General features: G+C 44.0%; 1 protein-coding gene across 8 annotated transcripts in view; it reads left to right on the forward strand.

Moving 5' to 3' along the window:
- Positions 1–22,322, forward strand: part of NAV2 (neuron navigator 2) — a 316,849-nt gene that overhangs the window by 193,205 nt on the left and 101,322 nt on the right. The window lies entirely within an intron of this gene.

Genomic DNA, 22,322 nt, shown 5'->3' on the forward strand with positions numbered 1-22,322 from the left:
AGATGTTACATACCTTCTTCAGCATACAATCAGGTAGACAGCAGTTACTCCAAAGCACAGGACTATCAGGAAAAAAAGAAGTTATGTATCTGGAAATTTATTAGTTTATTATTGGCATGGAAGAAATCAGGGACGTGCGGTCAGGGGAGGCAGGGGAGGCAGAGCCTCACCTCTCGTCATGAAATAATAATATATAATAATAATATCCACAAGGGAGTTTCATATATATAAAAGGAAGAGGAGGGAGGAGGAGGGGCGGTGCCAGCTGGGCAACCGGCGGAGGCAGGAGGGTTCTCGGAAGCGCCAATAACCTTCCTGCCTCCGCTGTACTTTGCGCGCTCCTCACGACTGCAATAGACGTCCAGAAGTGGCAGGGGCTTGATGACGTTGCCACAGCTGCCATGCGCGGACGGACAGAAGTAGCCAGAGTGGCGCCGAGGCAGTCCGGCGGACGAGCGACTGAGGATCAGGCTGCCTGATCCTCCATCGCTCGCTCGCTCGCTCTTTCGTCCGCCCAGACCCCTCGGCGTCACTCTGGTTACCTCCGTCCAGCCGCGCCCAGCAGCGACGTCATCAAGACGAAGTGGCTTGGAGGCGAAGTGCTTTTCAGTGCTTTTCTGTGCGTCTGGCATTTAGGTAGATAGCCGGATGTCCTAAACGGCAGGCTCACAGAAAAGCACTGAAAAGCAGCTGCTGTTGGGGATCGCGGAGCGCAAGCCGGCGGAGCGCGCTCAGGAAGGCGGGGAATGGGATCACGTGTGCTGGAGGCTGAGGCAGCCTCAGCCTCCAGCACACGTGGTCCCATTCCCCGCCTTCCTGATGACGTCACCAGCCTCACCAGCCATAAACGTCACCGCACGTCACTGGAAGAAATACATGATGTGGATTAAACCTTAGTTGTCACTGACACATCAGTAATACATTTGATTACTATAAAAGGATTTGAGCTCATGATGAGAAGAAATAATTAAAAATAACAGACATTTTGTTCATCAGGGTGTGATTACAAATAAAGCTAATTTCTTGGTCTAGTATAGTACTGTTCCTATTATTAATAGCAAATATCTAGACTTTTAGGATTGATGAAAATCCTTTGTCCACTGTAGCTTCCATCAATCTGGTATCTACCAGTTGTACTAAACTGCAAATCTTGTAGTTCTCAGTAAGAGAACTTACTCATAATTTCCAACTAGCTCTCAGGAAGAGCTAGTTGGAAATTATGTGAATTGTAGTTTGATGTATTTGAACAGGACTGGATTGTAGAAAGCTGTGTGGTGGCTGAAGATTTCGTTTGTGCTTTGTTTGGTTTTTTTTGTTTTTATTTCAGGTAATTGTGTGGAATTTGAGACTTCTTGTATGCAAAGGATTTATCTACAGCTCCTTTTATAACAGGTGCTTTGTAGGGTACAAAAACATATTAACGTGGGTTGTCTTCAGTGATGTGTTTCAAAATTTTTAGAACCTCTTCTGTAGGTGTGGCCTGCTTTGTGGGAGTGGCTTGGCAGTCATGTGACTGGGTGGGCATGGCCAACTTGTAAAATGTGGTGAAACTCACTTAACAACACTCTTGCTTAGCAACCAAAATGTTGGCTCAGAAACTCTGGCATTTGAAGCACGCAAGTCTTAAAGCTGTCAAGTTACAAGACCCTTGCACCCCTAACCCTTTAGAACACCCTCTCCCTCCAGGGATGTTTAAGACTTGTGGATTTCAACTCCCAGAATTCCTCCTCTCGCTCTTCATCTTGATGATGTGCGGATGGGTGTGGGAAGGTAGCTGGAACTGGTTCTAAACGGCACTGTAGATTTGTGGAACCTCTTCTATAGAAGAGGTTAGAACTGGCAGGAACCCACCCCTGGTTGTCTTGCATGTTCTAAAAGCATATTGAATCCACCAACACATATATTCTTCTCTGATGGGCATTTTTTCATACTACCACAGGCAAGGTGTTGGGGGAAATGCAAACATTAGCTGTTGGTAGAGAGCTTATTTGTGGAGCTGATAGGTTTATTGAAAGATTTCTAAACAACTTTTCAAGCTGGAATGCAAGCAGACGAGATGTTTTATCTACTTTTTCTTAAGTCAAATAAGAAAGGGGCAGGGAGAGACAATACAACCTTGAAGGATTGATCCATGATGTTGGTTTAGCATCCAAAGGTGCACGTACACTCAGATAAGGTTTATTATAATTATGACTGAAGTTTTTTGGTTGTGAGAGAAAATTCTATTGCTACTAATTTATTCCAAGCCAGAAAAATCTACGTGCAAACTTTGGACTTTAAAACTGTGTTTGTGGGAAGGGGGGATAATCTTTTGAATGTTGAACTAATGTTTGGTTTCTTGTGGAATGTTAGGCCTTATTCAAATATATGGAATATAGCACAAACCAGAGCAGCATAAAGAGCATCCATATGCTTAAATATACATAAATCAATTGAGCAATAAATGCATATATTACAGATTTGACTTGAATTACAATGGAGGGCAAGCAGATTACCTAGTTTAGCACTTTCCATCACCCAAATGGTTGTGGTAATAAATGTACTCAGCAGAGTTCGCTTAAATGATTCTTTTTTCAATCTGCTGCCTTCCGCATTGCTAGAGGTTTAAAATCCCATGGATATGGATGATCAGACTCAGAAAAGCTGTGATATAGTAAAATGGGACATAAGAAGGCCACTGCCTTTTATGTAAAACTGCATGATGTTTTGATAGAAGAGGAGAGATTTTATTAATCTTTTAATTCCACTATGATATAGTAACTCAGGATTCCAACAACCATAATGGGAAATGTGCAAGTGTTTTTAGTTAACTGAATAAACTAATCAGCTGAGCTTGGCTCATTAGTTAAGCAGAATCAGGCCTGATTGCAAGACAGGAAAAGCTGTAGACCAGACTGGGAAGTCCTAAGCCATTTTGGAAGAAAGAAATGGCAAACTACTTCTGAATCATTGCCAAGAAAACAACATAGACGTGTCTGTGAGATCACTGAAGTTGATACCGACTCAAAGGAGACTTTGTTTGAAGTTGGAAGAGTCCAAAGGCCTTCCTCATATGGCAATACACATGCAGAGTGTGAAAACATACCTCCCTAATTCTAGAGCATTGCATAGGGCTTTGAATATCAAACTCCAATCTCAAACCATTTTAAGAAATAAGCTTTCTATTCTAGGTTGTAGACCTTTGGGCAACCTCTGAAATTCCAGTAACTCTGAAGGTTTTAATAGAGGCTAAATAAACTATCCAATATTATCACCATTTTAAAAAATAGTTTTGTATAATTAACAAAGAATTTGGAATAGAGAATGTAAATATGGCATATTACTAAATATGATATTGATAGATACCATAACTTTCTTATGATTTAAAAACTAGATTAACTAGCAAAAAAGATATTTTGGAGTTTATTGGATTTATCTATTAAAAATAGTTTGAGGTATCAACAGGGACAAAGACCATTTTGGCTATAGTTTTAAACCTCTATAACCATAGACCATATATTGTTATCAGGGCTGGCAAGATATACTATAATTCTGGACTTCTGTAAAGTCATCTACCAATGAATGGGCGTCTCTATTTATTGCCCTTCTACCATCAAACAAGAAACGAGGAAATGGAAAACTGGATGAATAGTTTGTGTTATTCTAGGTCAGGGGTGTCAAACTGGTGATACGCGGGCCAGATGCGTCATGTACAGGCCAAGCCCACCCCGGCTCCGCGAATGGGAAAAACATCATGAAACGTCACAAGACGGTAACCTGATGCCACAAGTTTGACACCTAGGTTCTAGGTGAATTAGGTGTAGAATGTATTGAACAGCTGAAGAAGCACATAATAAGTATGATAAAGTAAAAGGATAGTCAGAAAGAGGAAATATTATCTCCAGGGATTTCCAAGGGAAAAAAATACACGTGCCTGCAATCAATTTTGTGAAATCTCACCTTCAGCCTTTCAAACTACCAATAACTCACCTTAATTTTCCACCTGAATGAAGTCAGGGCGAAGTATGTGAGAAGTTTTTGCTCACTCTTAATCAAAATAAATCAGTAAAAGAGAAAATGTTTCAGATACAATTTATGGGGAAATGTTCTCGATAAAGAATAGACATTTTTAGCCTTCCTAGGCGCATGTTTAAGATATTTTGAAAACCTAAGGCCCACCATAGGTGGGCAATATCAATATCTTAGCTTCTGCCTCATCATTTTGTATGGCTGCGTGTTTTAATGCTTGGGATTGAGAAGTGGGATGTTTTTTCATGTTTTAACAATACTTGACTATTCTAGACTGAGTTTTCTGAACAGTTTTTGATTTATCACCCTAAGAAGGTAGGAAAGCATGCTGCCAATTTAAAGCAACTGCAGTCAGAGCTTTCTAGATAAGCAAATAAGTCTTCAAGCTTTCCTCCCTTGAACAAAACATTTTGGCATAGACTTCCTCTAGTACTTTTTGGGTTTATGGGAGTCATAGCAGTGGTAGGTTGCTTCTGGTTTGGCCAAACTGGTAATAGTGGCGGCAGGAGGCCCGGCCACCCCCCTGGACGCTTCTGCGCATGTGCAAAAGTGTTGTGCAAGTGCACGCGGGAGTGTGCCCTAACCAGTAGTAAAAATATTTGCAACCCACCACTGAGTCATAGTGCAAAGAGCTAAATGGCACCAGGTTACCCATTTTTAAAAAAGATTCTACACAGGCCACTTTTAAATCTTTATAAAGTTGCATGCTCCCAAACTCTATTTTCATTTGTTGGGTGTCAAGTTCTTTGTTTCCCCTCTGCACACCCTCTATCCCCCCCCCTCATCTCAGCCACCCCATCCTCCAAAAGATCCAGTCTCTGTGAGTTCTTATTAATTTTATCCTGGTTCTCTTTAATTTCTTCTTTCATCTCCTTCAGTTGTCTCTTTATTTCCTCTTGTCCCTGTAGAATTTGCTGAAACATTTGATGAAACTCCAAGTCCGTAGATTTAGGTTGCTTTAAGGCTGTTAACGTTGATTGTGTACTAGGACTGGAGGTTGCAAATGTCGGGGCAGAGGCAGCAAAGCTTGACTTTCCAGGAGGTGGTCTTTTAGATGCCATTGTTTATAAAGTAAAGAGTCCAGTAGAGAAGGATCAGTCAGAAGGGTAGAACAGCCAGGAGAGTCCAGGAGACAGAGGGTCCAGGCAGAGGAGAATTTTTTCTAATCACCCTGGCAAAAGAGCAAAAGTTTTTCACTCCAGGGAGTTCAAAAGCAGTCAGTCAACAAGAGATTTGTCTGAGTAACACGGAGACAAAGACCGGAAGCCTGAAGTTTTGAAGGTGGAGTCAGATTTCACATTTCATGAAGACAACGGAAGTGTGCCATCTTGCCCTGCCAGCTTCGGGTTTCGAGGCAACAAGTAAAGTTTTCAAAGTTCAAAATTCACAAAGCTTCCAGATCATCATTATGTTATAAGTTTAAGTCCAAAAGTCCACTTAGTAGGGGCGTGACATCATTGGTTGGCTCTCCCCCTCCTCCTTCCCTTGGGGCTAAGAGCACAGTTGTTTCCAGCCGCCTGTCCGGGGGGGGGAAATCCCCCTCCCTCCAGCCGCGCCTCTCCAAGTCAAGCCGAAAAGCAAGGTTTACACAGCTGACAAGTTTTGAAGTTTATAATGGGAATGGGGGAAGTTTACGCCTCACCGCACCGCCGCTGCATCCTTCAGCTTGTCTTTTTATCTTAGATTCCAAAATGTGATGGAGACAGATGATGAAAATATAAGGGACATCATGACAAACATTTTAGCTGAGTATATTCAGAAGGAAAAACAACAGATGGGGTGGGAAATAGACCTGGCTTATAGAGTGAACTCAGCTTATGCTAGAACACACAATGTTCCCAGGGAGGTACACATTAAATTTCTTAGGAAAAGTACAAGAGATGAAATTCTGAATGCACAAAGGGGGCAAGCCTTGACATACAAAGATAAGGAGATAACCATTCTGAAACAGATCCCCAAGAAAGTGAGGGAAAAAAGAAAACAATATTCGCAATTGGCGAATAAATTATACCAGAAGGGGGTGTGGTTTAGATGGTTGATGCCTGAAGGTATGTTAATATTCTGGGAGGAGACAAGAGTTAGAATTAATACACCCATAGAGGCGCAGGCCTTTATGGAGAAAAACAAACTACTCCTAGAAAAACCAGAAGACTCCTCAACAGACATACAAGACACGGGAGGGGCCGGAGCTCTGCCACCAGGGGGAGATGGGGCGACATCAAGAAAGCTCAGATCACACAAATGAGTAAGAAAAGTCACTTGATATAAACTGATCGAAATTACCAATTGAATTTACCACACTGATTACATGTTATTACTTAATATTGAATGTTATGCAAATGTATACTATGAGTTTGGAGGGGGGTGCACCTACCGCATTTCGCAGCTGCCAAAATTTGTAACCTCTCCCTTACCTTTTCCCTTTGTAAAATATAAAAAAAAACCAATAAAACTTTGTTTTTTTTTTAAAAAGTTGCATGCTCCAAGATAGAGACAATTCAAGACTGAACCTGCATTGCACAATAAGAAAGAAAATAAGACATCTTTGGCTAATATTTTTGCAATGAAGTTTCTGTAATGTTTCCAACTGCACGTCCAAACTAAAACCTAGCTTGTACATTGCAGACAGAATGATGATTTCTCGCTATTAATTTTATTAGCCTTCCACATAGCATGTACAAGATGCATTTCTTCCTCTAGCAAATCAAGAGCTCTGAAAGTAGAAAATCAATTCAATGCCTGATTGTTAGGTTAATGGGGTTCATCACAAAAACAGCTGAGCTCCACGGTTCATTTGTCTTTTAGTGTGAGCAAGCATGCATGCCGTTCACAGTAATTAGCATCTGAACCCCTTTTTAAATTTAGCTTTATTTATTTATAGTTGAGAGTATGCCAAGTAACCAAAATTAGCTTGAGCTTATCATTATTATTGCATGAGTATAACCATGAAGTTGTGAAACCTGGTTCATCATTTGGAAGGTTTGAATCTCTCCATGAGGAAAACAAATGATTATCTAAATGAGACAGGGCATGGCCTACAAAAAGGTCCTGCATTAGTAAAGCCCCAATAAAAACCACTTGGCAACAGATGAGTAGCATTTATAAGAGAGCAGGGTGAAGTCAGGCAGACAGAGCATGCACAAACAAGATGAAGACAAATAAATGGAATGTGTCACATTTGGACTAGTTGACCCTTCTAACATTGTTAGTTTGTTCAGTATAATTTCCATTTTTGGTCAAATCCAAACTTAGGAAACATAGCGTAGTAATTACAGGACTGTTTTAATACAAGATATGTTTATTATCCTAAGTTACAGGTAAAGTTTGAACAGTTTGGTCTGGTGGTTAAGGCCAGGGGTGGGTTGCTCTGGCATTAGTGTCGGTTCGCAACCCGCACTCAACGTATGCATACATGCATTGTTCAATGTAAATTGTTCTGCGCGCACTAAAATCCAAAATGGCGGTGGCCAAGCGGCAGTGAGGGAATCGGTTGGGGGTGTGGCAGGTCTGGGTCGCTGCCAGTTCTGTGACCCAGGCCTAAATTCCACTATGGTTTAGCTGAAACAGGTCAAACTGGCAGCAACCCACCTCTAATTAAGGCACCAGGATAGAAAGCAGAAAACTGAATACAAGTCCTGCCTTAAAAAGCCAGCTGGGTGATTTTGGACTAGTCATTTTCCAGTAGAGTGGAGGGAGGGGTCACAGAAGGGTTATCACAGCCTGATTGGTCCATTTGACTGAGAGAAAACTTCTTAACCTTCGGCTTCTCCCGTTGGTTCCCAGTTTCCTCTCAGTCGGTCCAAGACTCAGGTTTGGTTCCTAGTAAGAGTGTTTTATGGTTTTCTAGTTAGTCAGTAGCATGATAATTGAACTTTGTAAATTTAGAATTTTTAATTTAATAAATTTAAAAAATTTTTGTAGTGGGTCTGCCTTGCAGGGCTGTTGTTCGGCTGCCCTCAGAAGGCTGGGAGACTCAGTGGGGGGGGCGCTGGCTTCCTTCCCCCGTCTCGAGGGTCGCTACGGACTGATGCCTGGTGTCTCAGGCGTGCCGGGCGACCCTGCGTTCTCTGCACATGTTTTCAGCGAAAGTCGCAGCGCGCCGGGGCTTTTCAGCGCGAAAGCGACAGATCGGCTTCAGATTTGATTTGCTTGCAGTCTGGGGCCGGTTACAGCCCGCGGCGGCGGCGCGGGGCCGTTTTTTTCTAGAATTTGAAGATCTCCTGGTGATTTAGGAGCTCCAGCGACGATTTTGGGTGCCGTTGGGGGCGGCGAGTGTGCAAGCGGCCGCCCGCAGGCAGAGGTAGCTAAGGGCGAGGTCGGCAGCCATTTTTAGGCGCGCTTTTGCCAGGGACCGCCCAAAGAAGCCGCAGCCATTTTGAATCACGTGTCTGGGCATTGCAGCACGGAGAGGCTGGATACAACGTGGCCGTGCAGTTTGCAGTTTACCGGAGGCCCGGAGCAGGCGATCCCCACCAGCTGAAGGGCTATTTCTACTTCAAAATTCATTTGGTGCACGTGAGTGGGGCGATGGCTGATAGAGCAGAGACCCAGCAGGCCGCGCCGTCTCAGGCAGGCGATGATAAGGCTGATCCCACTCCCCCTGTTAGGCCTCGGGCTTCTAGGCCTTTGGCAGAGGACAGACCTTCCAGAGCTCTGCAAAGGGATGAGCTCAGGCGATCCAGGGCTATAGAGAAGGTCATCGAAAGAGCTGAGAAAAGACAGGCCCGGGATCCTGGGCCTAGATCCAGATCTCCACACCCTGTGGCTTCCTGCCCTTCCCCACCTGTGGCCAGGGGGTTCAGCCCTTCTTCTTCTTCCTCTGCTTCCTCATGCAGATCTGATAGGAGTCAGCAGCGGGGGGGCCCTCGCTCTCCTTCTGTTTCCCTGGGGACTAGAGAGGCAGATAGGGGGGACCCGTTGGAAGGTACCTCTGCAGGTCCTGTTAGGGGCAGGAGATACAGTAGGGCCCACGTGGCACCAGATTATGATTCGGAGGGTGATCAGGAGGATCTAGAACACCTTCCTGAGAATCTCAAAAGACTAATTTCTGCAGCCATTTCTAGGGGCATAGCCCAAAGAGACAGGCCTTACAATCACACTAGGGTTACTCCCTTTAGTAGATCCAGATCTAGGGCTTCTTCCCCCTCTCTCATGAGTGAGGTCTCCTCTAGGGGGGAGACACGGAGGGATGATTGGGGGTTTTCTGAGGAGGAGGATGCGGCTCCTGAGCCGCCTCGTTCTTCCAACCTTTTCCTCCAGGCCATGTTCAAACCATTGCTTAAGAAGGCTAGGAGGACCACCAAGGTTGGCACGGGGGACCCCACAGTCCCACCGCCCACGGATCCAGACATGGTCATGTTCTCAGCAACGGCCACCAATAAGGAAGAGATTCCTGCTCCCCCCCTTTTCTTAGAGGTGGCTACCAGCCAGTGGGCCCGTCGCTCTAATTTTTCTCCTCCAGGCAGCAACGACCGTCGCGTCTACAACATGGAAAAGTCTTTTGTGCAGGCTATTCAGCTTCCGGTTATAGATCAGCCCATAGCAGCTCTAGTCTCCTCTTCCCCGGTAGTCTCGGGGGACGCGGCAGACAAGCTTAAGCCAGAGGACAAGAGGGTGGAGCTCACTTTGCGTAAAAATTACAAGGCCTCAGCATGGGCGGTGCGGGCGGCGGCTGCCGCCTCGTACTTCAACCGTACAACGGTCATGTGGCTTCGTCAGCTTCAGGATCGTATTCCGATCCAAGATGAGCGGGTACACCAGGATTTAGCTAAAATTATGGCAGCGTGTCAGTATTCGGCTGATGCGACACTATACGCTGTTAGGTTTGGTTCTAGTGCCTTGGCCACCTCTGTGGCCTCCCGTCGGCTCCTGTGGCTCAGGAACTGGCAGATGGACTATAAAGCCAAGTGGGACCTGGTGGCTGCCCCCTTTGCAGGCGCAAATCTGTTCGGGGCTTCCTTAGAGCCGATCTTAGTAGAGAATAAAGATAAGAAGAAGGTGATGCCTACCTCCACCAAAAAGGCGGAGTCCCGTAGTCACCCCTATCGCAGGACCCAGTTCAAATCCTATGACAGGGATCAGGATCAGCGTTACCAACCATACAGGCAGGACAGGCAGTTCAATAGGCAGAACTTTCAAGATCGTTCTAGGTATCAGCCGCAGTCCAAGCGGCCCTTTTGAGGGGGGGGCGGCCGTCCTTTCCGCAGGGGGAAATGACTCGAACCCGAGTCATCCCATCGGAGGCCGCCTGGCACTGTATGCGGACAAGTGGGATCAGATCACATCAGACGGTTGGGTCAGGGCAACCGTTCGCCACGGCCTAAGGTTAGAGTTCCTCTCCAAACCCCCGAGTTTTTTCAAGGTCTTCCCCCCGGCTCGAGACCCGGGACGCCGTCGTCTCATGGACCTCGCTGTCGCCCATCTCCTAGACATCAGGGCGGTGGAGGTAGTTCCGGGGCCGGAGAGGGGTCAGGGTTACTACTCACATCTGTTCGTAGTCCCAAAATCCTCGAGGGGTTGGAGGGCAATCCTCAACCTGAAACGTCTCAACCGCTTCCTAGTCTACAGGCGGTTCAAGATGGCGTCCCTGAAATCAATCCTGCAGGGCATTCGGAAGGGGGATTACATGGCCTCAGTAGATTTGACAGAGGCCTATCTCCACATTCCCATTCTCCAGTCTCACCGGCGCTATCTCAGGTTTTCCCACCAGGGCAGGCATTACCAGTACCGGGCCCTCCCGTTTGGTCTGGCCTCAGCTCCGCGGACGTTCACCAAGGTCCTGGCAGCACTGGCGGCTTACCTACGTTCCATCCCGGTGAGACTTCAGTGCTACTTGGACGACGTCCTGGTCCAGGCGGAGTCCCTCCCCAGAGCCACGTCGGATCTTCGGCTGACGATCTGTTGGCTTCAGGAGTTAGGGTTTTCCGTGAACTTTCCCAAGAGCCACCTGTCCCCGTCCAAACAGATCCTCCACTTAGGGACAGTGATAAACTCCGAGTCAGGGAGGGTTCGCCTATCCCCAGACCGCTTGACCAGCCTACGTCAACTGGTCTCCTCCGTAAGAAAAAGAAGGTCTGTTTCCATCCTGACCTTGTCTCAACTTCTGGGGAAGATGGTCTCTTGTATAGGGATAGTGCCCTGGGCCCGGCTCCATCTGCGACCTCTCCAGTGGGCTTTGATTCCAGTCCAGAGAAGGATGATGAGCAACTCCTTGCGGCCAGTTCCTCTACCAGCGGAGGTGAGGCTCTCTCTTCGGTGGTGGATGTCCCCAGCGCTGCAACAGGGGGCTTGCTTTTGGGAGCCCGAGAGAGTCACCGTGACGACGGATACCAGCCTCTTCGGCTGGGGGGCCGTGATGGACTCCGACATGACCCAGGGACGTTGGTCTGCCTCGGATCTCCGCCACAACATCAATTGGCTGGAGCTGAAAGCCGCGAGACTTGCCCTCAGGACTTTTCGTCATCACCTGCGGGGGCACCATGTCCTCCTGCTCACGGACAATGTGGCAACAAAGGCCCATGTCAATCGCCAGGGGGGGCACTCACTCCTGTTCCCTTTGGCGAGAGGCGCAGGCGTTGGGCTTGTGGGCAGAGAGACACTTAGCTTCGATAGTAGCGGAGCACATCTCGGGGGTGTCCAATCTTCAGGCGGATTGGCTGAGTCGCACAACCCTGGACGACGGCGAGTGGCAACTGGGGCCGGAGTTGTTTCTGAAGATATGCAGCAGATTCGGCACGCCCCTGGTGGACCTGTTCGCCTCCCCCGACAACGCCCAGCTGCCGCGGTTCTTCACCCGTTTCCAGTTTCCGTCAGCGGAAGGAGCGGATGCTCTCAGGAGCCGGTGGCCCCCGGGCCTTCTTTATGCCTTTCCTCCCCTTCCCCTCGTTCCCCGTACGATAAGGAAGGTAGTCACAGAGAGGGCTCTCGTTATCCTGTTAGCCCCGTACTGGCCGAGGAGACCCTGGTTCGCGGACCTGGTCCAGCTGTCGGTAGCAGACCCCTGGAGGATTCCCCCAGGGGAGGTCGTTCTGAGTCAGGGGGCTTTGCATCACCCAGGGCCTCAGTGGCTTCATCTGACCGCCTGGCTATTGAACGGGGGATCCTGAGGGGGAGGAGACTATCGTCGGGAGTTATAGCCACCTTAGAGGCGTCTAGGAGGCCGTCCACGGTTAGGATTTACAATGCCACTTGGAGGGCGTTTGCAAAGTGGTGTATTCCATTGGGGTTGGATCCCTCTAGGGCTACCGTCCCGGACGTATTGGAGTTCCTTCAGAAGGGGTTAGAGGACGGTTTGTCGCATAATACGCTCCGGCGACAGGTGGCGGCTTTGGCCACCATTCTGGGGGGGGAGGGTTCCCCCACCCTTTCTCGTTCTCCCTTGATTAAGCGTTTTCTTAAAGGGGCGGCTAACATCCGTCCGCCTCCGGTTCATAGATTCCCGACCTGGGACCTTACTCTGGTCCTCAAGGCTCTGACAGGCTCCCCGTTCGAACCGCGTAGGACGGTGCACATGCGCCTTCTCACCCTTAAGGTGGTGTTTTTGGTGGCCATTACATCGGCCAGGCGCATTTCAGAATTGGGGGCTCTTTCTTCTCGCAGTGATCTGTGTATAATCCACCAGGACAGGGTTGTCCTGCGTTTGGATCCTTCGTTTATTCCAAAGGTGAATTCTCAATTTCACAGGGCCCAAGAGGTTGTGCTTCCAAATTTTTGTCCCAATCCTGCAAGGGAGCAGGAGTTCGTGTGGCACAGGCTGGACGTCCGCCGCGCCGTCCGCATATACTTGAAACGGACGGAGGGCGTTAGGAGGACCGAGGCGTTGTTCGTCTCTTTTCAGCCGGGCTCGTTGGGACGTAAGGTGTCCTCTTCCACTATCGGGAGATGGATTAGGTTGGCCATAGTTGAGGCCTACAGTGCTTCCGGGAAAACTCCCCTGTCAGGAATCACTGCCCACTCCACCCGCAGTGCCGCTACCACTGCGGCCTGGGCTACCAGAGCGCCCTTCGAGGATATTTGCAGGGCGGCCACTTGGGCCTCTCCTACGCCTTTCATTAGGCACTACCGTTTGGATGTTTATGCCTCGGCTGAGGCATCCTTTGGGCGGCAGGTCCTCCAGAGGGTGGTGGCCGATCCTTCACCTGGGACCCAGTCTGCCCGCCCGGGGACGTAGCTTGGGTATGTCCCTTCTGTGACCCCTCCCTCCACTCTACTGGAAAAAGAACGTTGGTCTTACCTGAACGTTTTTTTCGGTTGAGTGGAGGGAGGGGTCACATTCCCGCCCTAGTTAGATAGACAGGATCCGGGAGGTGTAGGATCGGGTGGCCCCGGGGGGGCTTTCCCTTGTCTTTGTTTATTGTTACAGATGCATGCAACGACATCGCGGAAACTGGGAACCAACGGGAGAAGCCGAAGGTTAAGAAGTTTTCTCTCAGTCAAATGGACCAATCAGGCTGTGATAACCCTTCTGTGACCCCTCCCTCCACTCAACCGAAAAAAACGTTCAGGTAAGACCAACGTTCTTTCTCTCTCAGCCCAACCCACCTCAAAGAGGTGTTGCGCAGAAAATGGGAGAAAGAAGGAGTATTAGATATGTTCCCCGTTTTGACTTATTTATAAAAAAAATTAAAAATATAAATATTTATCATAATTTTTATGAAAGCAACAACTTTATGGAACTAACTAGGAAGTATCTTTGTGTAAGTAAATATGTCTTCTACATAAACATCTGGTTATGAAGTAATAATTAGAAGACTATGTGATGCTTGAATTCAGTTGAGAAGAGGTATTTTGAGACATGCTGTGAATGCAGCACCTACCTACAACCTATTAAAGATGCCACATCTGTTTCCAGGATTAAATTGCTGGGTTTGTGCTTCCCCAGATTCCAAAATAATTCTTCTAAACTGAATCCAAAATATTGCATAGCCCTTGTTTTAGTTCTTACTACATTATCCTTAATGCTGAAAGAGAATAAGAACTTAAAATCTTGGGTTAGGATAGATTACGGTCTATTCCCTGATATTAGTTTAGAATATTGTCTCAACTCTTACTTTCCTTTTCTTTGTTCCTTTCTGATTTGCTGTTGGGTTTTTTTTTTTTTTTTTAGAATTACTCTGTTCCAGTGATGAAATTCTTTTTTTTTTTACTACCAGTTCTGTGGTTGGGTGGGCATGTCGGGAAGGATATTGCAAAATCTCCGTTCCCACCACCCTCCAGGGGAAGGATACTGCAAAATCCCCATTCCCTCTCCAATCCTGGGGGAAGGATACTGCAAAATCTCCATTCCCACCCCATTCCAGGGGAAGGATACTGCAAAATCATCATTCCCTCCCCACTCCTGGGGGAAGGATATTGCAAAATCTCCATTCCCACCCCACTCTGGGGCCAGCCAGAGATGGTATTTGTTGCTTCTCCAAACTACTCAAAATTTCCGCTACCAGTTCTCCAGAACCTGTCAGAACTTGCTGGATTTGACCCATGCTCTGTTCTTTTACAATCTTATTATTTAATCTGTCAAGATTTGTAATAGGGATGGTATATATCTTTATTACATACATACATACTTTGTCAAATAAAAAAAATGTTTTTGGAGTACATATGTTCCTTTATCATTGATCAAGTTGGCTGTAACAGATGGAAATTGAAGGCAAAACATTTAATGAATACTAGCTTGCCTGTCTCTGGGATGAATAGTTTCAGGCTAAAACTGTATCAATTTCTCTCAAATGTTCTCCACAAATTTGTTATGCAGATAAAATGAGAGAAGGGCAATACCGCAAACATTCTTCTGATTAGAAAAAGAACCGTACCAAACATAACACATTAAATAAAGTTTAATTTTGAGGTATGGAGTTGCAAGGTATATTTTGCTTCATAAATTAACAAAATTTGGATCTAGTCAATATCTGGATGAGTTACTAACAAAGATAGCTTGTATGCAACCTTGAGATCTATACAGTAATGAGAGAAAGATGGATATATATGCACTGAATGCATAAAATAAACATAGCTTGGGTTTAGCCAGAATATGTAAATAGCACTGCCACATAAACATCATTTAAATATAATCATTTAGTGTGCTTATATTCCTGCATTCAACAAGACTATACTATAACCCTAAATTATTTCCGCTTTCCTTATGGAAAAAATAAGTCAGATAGCCAAAACCAAATAGCTCTATAACTAGGTAGCTTCTGAAATCCTAGAATACTTTTTGGTTTTGTGTGTATGTGGGGGGAGGGGGGGGGTGTTCATTCTTGCAATTAACACAGCCATTCTTCTGGCATTTGTCTCCAAGTATTTGTTGACACCCTGGTCCTTGGGAAAGTACATGTATCCAAAATTAGCCCTTCAAACTGTACTATATGAATATTTAAAGTTCCTGTAATAGAAAAATCAAAGGGCCACTTAAACGTTCAACCCAGCAAATCCCACCCCTCTGCGAGCTGTCTGGTTCAGTTTTTATCAGCAAGCTCAAAATTAACCCCACTCCGAAAAAAAGATATAGGTCTTTCTTTGGGCCATGGAGATAATCTTTCTCTGCTTTTGTAAGCTAGCATTTACCTTGAAAACTCAAATAGAACAATAGAACAATAAAGGCGGGGAGGGTGTGTGTGTCCATGTTTTCCTTTCTTGAAAATCACTGCACTAGAAATACCGTAACAGAAGATACTGGTAATTTTATGAGTGAGTTTTTGGGGGTGTTTGAGTGAACCAACTCATTCTTTGTTCTATATTGATTGGATTTCCTGGCATTGGCAATTTAAATTTCAATATATCTCTCAGGGTGTATGGCATGATATATAGGAATTCCTGGTGTCACTCAGGCCCACAGGGATGTTGTTGGGAGGGGGTGTAGTCCTAGAAAAGGGAATATTCCATATGTGTCTCTGGAGATTACTCAGTCATGTCCCCCCTCCTCTCAAAGCATGGACTTTCTTGTTTTTTTTTAAAAAAATGTTTCACTTCTCATCCAAGAAGCTTCTTCAGATTTGCTTCTCATTCTTCAGCTTCTTGGGTGACAAATGAAACATTTTCAAAGAGAAAAACAAAGTCCAATTGCCTTTTGGGAAACAAAAGCACCTTTGGAATATTATGTGTATGGCTTTTCTAGCTTGAGATAGGATGGGATAGAAAACAAAGCAAACAAAGGTTTTTGCCTTCTCCTTCAAGGCACAAGGATAATTTATATTTTCTAAAAACGGAGATATCTTATAATATGTTGATTCATGACTATGTACCTTCCCAACCAGGTAGGCATACAGTTATTGGAAGTCTTGTAAATCTTAGCTTTGTGCTAAAGAAAATTTTCTTTCCTCCATGCAATTATCCTTTTTTTAATTTTCCCATGGAAACAGGAAAAAAAGTTTTTAATCCTTCAAGTTGGCTAATATGAATATACTTATATAGTATTTCAATAGAGTGGGATGGGGTGTTTTTTTTTGTTTTGTTTTTTTGCGTAATGAAGAATTGCTTTACCATTGTCTTTCTGAGATGCTTTTGAACTTCCCAATCTACCTCTGATAGAGTTGTCAGAGCCAGAGAAAGAGAATGATGCTTTGCAAATTGTTAGAAATGTAGAACTTTTGCATATTTACTCCTTATTGGGTAAACTGTTCTTCCTGCTCGCTACTGTAATGGACTTAGTAAGAAGATCAAGAAATTCTTGCCCTTAAAGACAAATGGGATGCTAAAGTAAACATATCCAATTGTGAAGATTTCCATAACTTAGCTATGTGATGGTGAAGGGCACACAAGCCATCACCCCAGCTCAGCTCCATCGCACATGCACACCTTCCACCGGCCAGCTGATTTTGGGTCTCTGCCGTACATGCGGGGGGGGTGTGAGGCAAATGCGGGAGACAAATATGCATGTACGGGGGCGGGAGGTGCATCCGCAGGGGTGGGGGAGCACAGCCTGTGCCCCATTTTTGGTCCCTGGAAGCTTCAGGAAGACCTGCTAAGCCCAAAATGGGCAGTGGTGGGCTGTGGCACACGCCCCCTCCCAGCAACCCGTTTTTTGTCCCAGGAAGCTTCCGGGAGACCTGCTAGTCCCAAAATGGGGCACAGGTGGGTGGGGATGGGAGGAGCATGCATGCGCAATGGGTGGGGATGAGGGGAGTGTGGGGGTCACACACTCATGCACTGTTGCACACGTTCTGGACTTCCTTCAAATGGGCTGGACAGAGGGTTGCCTCCCAACACGATTAGGAGACAGGTCTGGGCCATTTCATCGGTACTCCTGTGCGGTAGATCTCAAACACTGACTCACCATCTGATGGTCAGGCCTCCAGTCTTAAACCACCCATAGTGCACAGGTACCCTTCCTGGGACTTACACAAGGTGTTGGACGCTCTGACAGGCCCTCTGTTCGAACCATTACATACTGTCTCTCTGAAGTTCCTGACACTTAAGGTGGCCTTTTTGGTGGCCATCACTTCCGCCCAGGATATCCGAACTGCAGGCTCTGTCTACCAGGGAAGATCTCTGCGTGTTCCACCAGGACAAGGTAGTGCTAAGGTTGGACCCCTCCTTCATACCCAAGGTGTGTTCTTGCTTCCATCGCTCTCAGGAGCTGATATTGCCCAATTTCTGCCCAAACCCTTCTCACCCATTAGAGAGGAAGTGGCACACCTTAGACGTGAGGAGGGCTCTGAGGATTTACCTCAGAAGAACCAGGCCAAACAGGAAGTCGGAAGCCCTATTTGTTTCTTTCCAGCTGGGTCCTGGGAAACAAGGTGGCTTCCACCATGATAGGCAGGTGATTAAGAACCTGTATTGCTTCTGCCTATCAGGCATGGGGTCTGCAAACACCGAGCTCTATCACAGCGCATTCTACATGAAGCACGGCCACTTTGGCGGCCTGGACCATGCAGGCCTCACTAGCTGAGATCTGTAGGGCAGCCACAGGGTCTTCCCCCTCACCATTCATGAGGAATTACAAGTTGAACTCCTTTGCTTCTGTGGACGCCTCATTTGGATGTAGGGTGTTGCAGGGTGTTCACAAGGCGGGGGAGAGGTCTCACCAGGCATAACTTTGGACATATACTCAAATGTGTAACCCTCCCTAGGGACGTGTAGGCTTTGGTACGTCCCATCCTGGATACTCCTCCCCTCACTATGGAGAAAGGGCATTGGTATGCCTCTTCTCATAGTGGGGGAGGAGTATCCAGCCCCTCCCTGATATGGGTATGTTGCGAAATTGTTAAGTTGTTTGTTGAACTGTTCTGTTGAAGTAATAAATAAAGGTTTGAAACTAAAATAAAGTCTAGAGTGGATGACACAGTGAGTCGGATAGAGTTCTTCGCCAATAACTGGGTTGAGCCTGGTGACCAAGGCGTGGCTGAAAGAGCTTATCTGACTCAGTCCAATCAAGAGAGGACAAGGTCAACCCATCCTGGATACTCCTCCCCCACTATGAAAAGAGGTAAGTACCAAAGCCCTTTTTATTTTCCTAAGATAATTGAACCTATAGTTCAATTGCAACCTCTTTAATGATATAATTTTATGAAATTATTTTTGGTTTGAATTAACTAGGTGATTGGAATAGTTCGAATAGAAGGAATGAAAAGTATTAGGTTTCACTGCTTTCCTTCTCCTTTCTTCAATCCACTTATATTAATTTTATACCTAAACTCTTAATAATTTACATACAGGAAGAGTTTTACTAGAGTTAAATTAATCCTTACCCTGAATCAATAATTAATTAATTTGTATTAGTGATACTTATCCCTTGTTCTTAAGATGTTTAACAGTAAACAACCCAAAATGATTGCCAAATATGAATATGAACTGTGTGTATAGGAAAATTAACTAAATGATCACATAATCCAAGAACATTCTGAAGAAAATAAAGATATTGTCTTGAAAGCTTTTGAAATTCAATTGGCTTTATTTTTTTTAATGGCAAATAAATTAACAATTCTGCTTTTCCAATATTTAAACTTTAAGCATATTACTTAAAAGTGTTAACTTTTCTGAGTGTGCATTGCCATGTATTTCAGTGGGATTTATTCCATGTAAGCAGTGTTACATATAAGTAACTCTCAATAGTATGGATCCTTTACATAGTTGTCAAGATATTTAGAGCTAAAATCACAAAGTATTCTTTCTGTCTGTCTATATATTCTTTTAGAGTTTATTATTTATTTATTTTACAAAATTTGTCCCCAACTCCAATTGAAAAGATATTTGACAAGGATATGTAATATAATTTCAGCAGAAACAAATGATGTCCGTTTAAATTCAATCACAACTACAGATAGTCCTTGACTTACAACCACAATTGGGGCCAGCATTTCCACTGCTAAACAAGACAGTTGTTAAGTGAATTCTGCCCCATTTTACAACCTTTCTTGCCACAGTCATTGTGAATTGCTGCAGTTATTAAATGAATCATTTGGTCATTAAGCGAATCTGGCTTCCTTCAATGATTTTGCTTGTCGGAAGCTTTACCTGTTTCAATCATGTGACTGTGGGGGGATACTGCATTGGTCATAAGCATGAGAAATAGTGGTAAGTTACTTCTTTTTCAATGTTGTGATAACTTCAAATAGTTGCTAAGCAAATGATCATAAGTTATGGACTGCCTGATACAAACAAAAATAGTCCTTTTTTGGCAGGTCCTCAAGTCCAGTAGTCTTCCACCAACAGAAGAGTGGTGGACTAGGAGAGAAATTTTGCAAGATCCTCCTCCCTGGAAAATTTTCCTTCAATTTAGAAGTTGTCACAAACTACATTTTACAAATAGATGTAGGGAAAGGAGCATTTGATGATTCAAAGAAGGATATTTAATTTCAGAAATTCTGAGTTTCAAGAAATAGTCAACATGTAGGATGTTCGTGGACTTTTATTAAACAAGTCCAGAAATGTCCCAACACCCACATTCATAAGTGGTTGTTTGAAACTTTGATTTTGATAATGTCTTTGACTCCAAGCTGCAAATTGGAGAAATTTAAATCTTGAAGTAGTAAATTGGCATTTCAAACTAAAGAGAGGTTATGTAATATAGATGTTGATTTACAACATTTCATTTAATGACTGTTCTAAGTTACAACAGCACTGAAAAAATGATTTATGATCATTTTTCACACTTATGACCATTGTAGCATCCCCATTGTCACATGATTTACCTTCAGATGCTTGACAACTGACTCATATGTATGATGACTGCAGTGTCCCGGGGTCATTTTACGAGCTTCTGACAAGCAGAGTCAATGGGGAAGCCAGATTCACTTAACAACCGTGTTACTAATTTAACAACTGCTGTGATTCACTTAACAAATGTGGCGAAAAAAATGGCATAAAATGGGGCAAAACTCACTTAACAAAATTTCTCACTTAACAACTTACATTTTGGGCTCAATTATCATCGTAGGTTGAGGACTACCTGTAAAGATTGTTATTAAAAAGTAGAAAACTGCCAAAACTAGAATCTACTTCGCATTAAAGTATTCATCCTCCTATAAAGTTTGGCTTAAATTGTATTTTCTTGTTTACATCTGAAGTGATACAAGCCACTCCCTTAGTTCAAAGCTTTGCCGTTTCATTCTTTACAAAGATTCTAATTTTCCCAGTTGAAGAAGAGTCCTCATTTTCTGATTTCTATCTCTGATAAGATAGTGTTTTGCCTTGTTGAGCAAAATAAAACCATTTAATCAGTAGATTTAAAGGTGCATAAGATTAAAGCAGGCATAATATCTTATTCTAGAAGGAAAGATATCTCTTTTCCTGAGTGTACATTGCCATACGTATTTATTGCCAGAATATAAACATTTTAATTTCATTATAAGTCATTTTAAAAAGTAACTCTACTAGAAGACCTCCAAGGCTTGTTATTCTATTAAATTATGTTCTGTTAAAATACCTTCAGCTTTAACAATAGGTAGGGAGCACTAATTTTGAGGAAAAAATAACCCTATTTTAAAATTTTAAATGTAGGCTGGCATGCTGCTACATTATATAAATAGACTAAGCCTTTAAATAAATAGTATATAAATAGACTAAGCTTAAAAAAGAAAAGAAGCCTCCTGAAGATTTTAGATGCAGATATTGTATATGACATATAATTCTGCCAAACGGTAAATGCATTAATGAGTGGAAGGCCCACTTGAATTTCCTGAGTCCTGCCTATTTCAATGTTATACAAAATCCTTCTTAACTGTTTTCTTCCACTAGTCCAACAGAGGGACTAGTGTGGAAAAAAAACAGCAGTTTCAGGAAATGGCAGACTTTGAAGCAGAGGGCAGAAGGTAGGAATATTGCTTGGAAGGTCTTGAGCCTGTTGTAGACCAACACTGCATTGGTTTGCAAGAGGTGATGGTACAAGAGATTCTTGCGCTACCTGTTAGTTTTGGCTAGTGTGATGTCAGTTGCATAGGTAATTAACGTATAAGCAATATCTTTTCCAGTTTAAAAAGAAAGTCATTTGCTTTAGGATTGTGGTTGAAGTAGATTCCTTCACATTCATGAAGGATCATCTCAGAAAAAAATGCTGATGGCTTGCTTTCTTGTTGTATAAGTTTTGTAAAAGTTTCTCTATAAAACATTAAAGGAAAATATAGTCCGGAACCAGCACTTACCCATTTTACCTCTTAAACTTTTGGAGCTTTAAAAAAAAACCTTGTGAATTGACAATTGCTGAAGCATAACTGAATCCATTTAAACTCTCCTACAAAAGGAAAAGAAAAAGTCAGGCCCTACTGCTAGAGAGGGGGATTTTGCTGAAAAACAAAGTGGTCATGTGGTTATAATCATTGATAGATCTATCCTTCCTGTATTTATTTTCTTGCAACTGGCTTTAGGATTACTTAGTTTGGTTTAATGTTTATCAGATTGTATTTTCCAAATAGCACATTGCTTCCTCTGGTTAAAGTGATAGCACTTGTTAAAAGCCTGAGTGAACAGTTTAACAAGGAATTAAGGGGGAGAGTAGTTTGAGGTGGACATTTATCTCCCAGCATCCCCAAAGTTAACATTTAACTCCATTCCTAAAGTAAATAATAGATACATTCATTTTATTTTGCAGGTCAGGTGAAATGTTTGAATCAGGTTAACTAGCGAAAACCTCTAGGTGGTAGCTGGTCAAGTAATTATGTAAAAACCCAACAGAATGAATAAGCAGTGTTGTTGTATACCCAAGATTTAGATATAAAAAGGGCTGTGCAAATATCTCATGTTACTAAGAAAACAAGTTTTTAGTGCATAAGTAGCTTTTGTGATTATAGGGTGTCTATTTATAAACATTAAGTTGTTAAATTCTTTCTTCCTTATTGAACCAGAGTATTTAGTCTGATTGCTGTGACAATGATACTCCT

The sequence above is a fragment of the Natrix helvetica genome (assembly GCF_964273705.1).
Source record: "Natrix helvetica genome assembly, chromosome: 1".
Taxonomy (NCBI): domain Eukaryota; kingdom Metazoa; phylum Chordata; class Lepidosauria; order Squamata; family Natricidae; genus Natrix; species Natrix helvetica.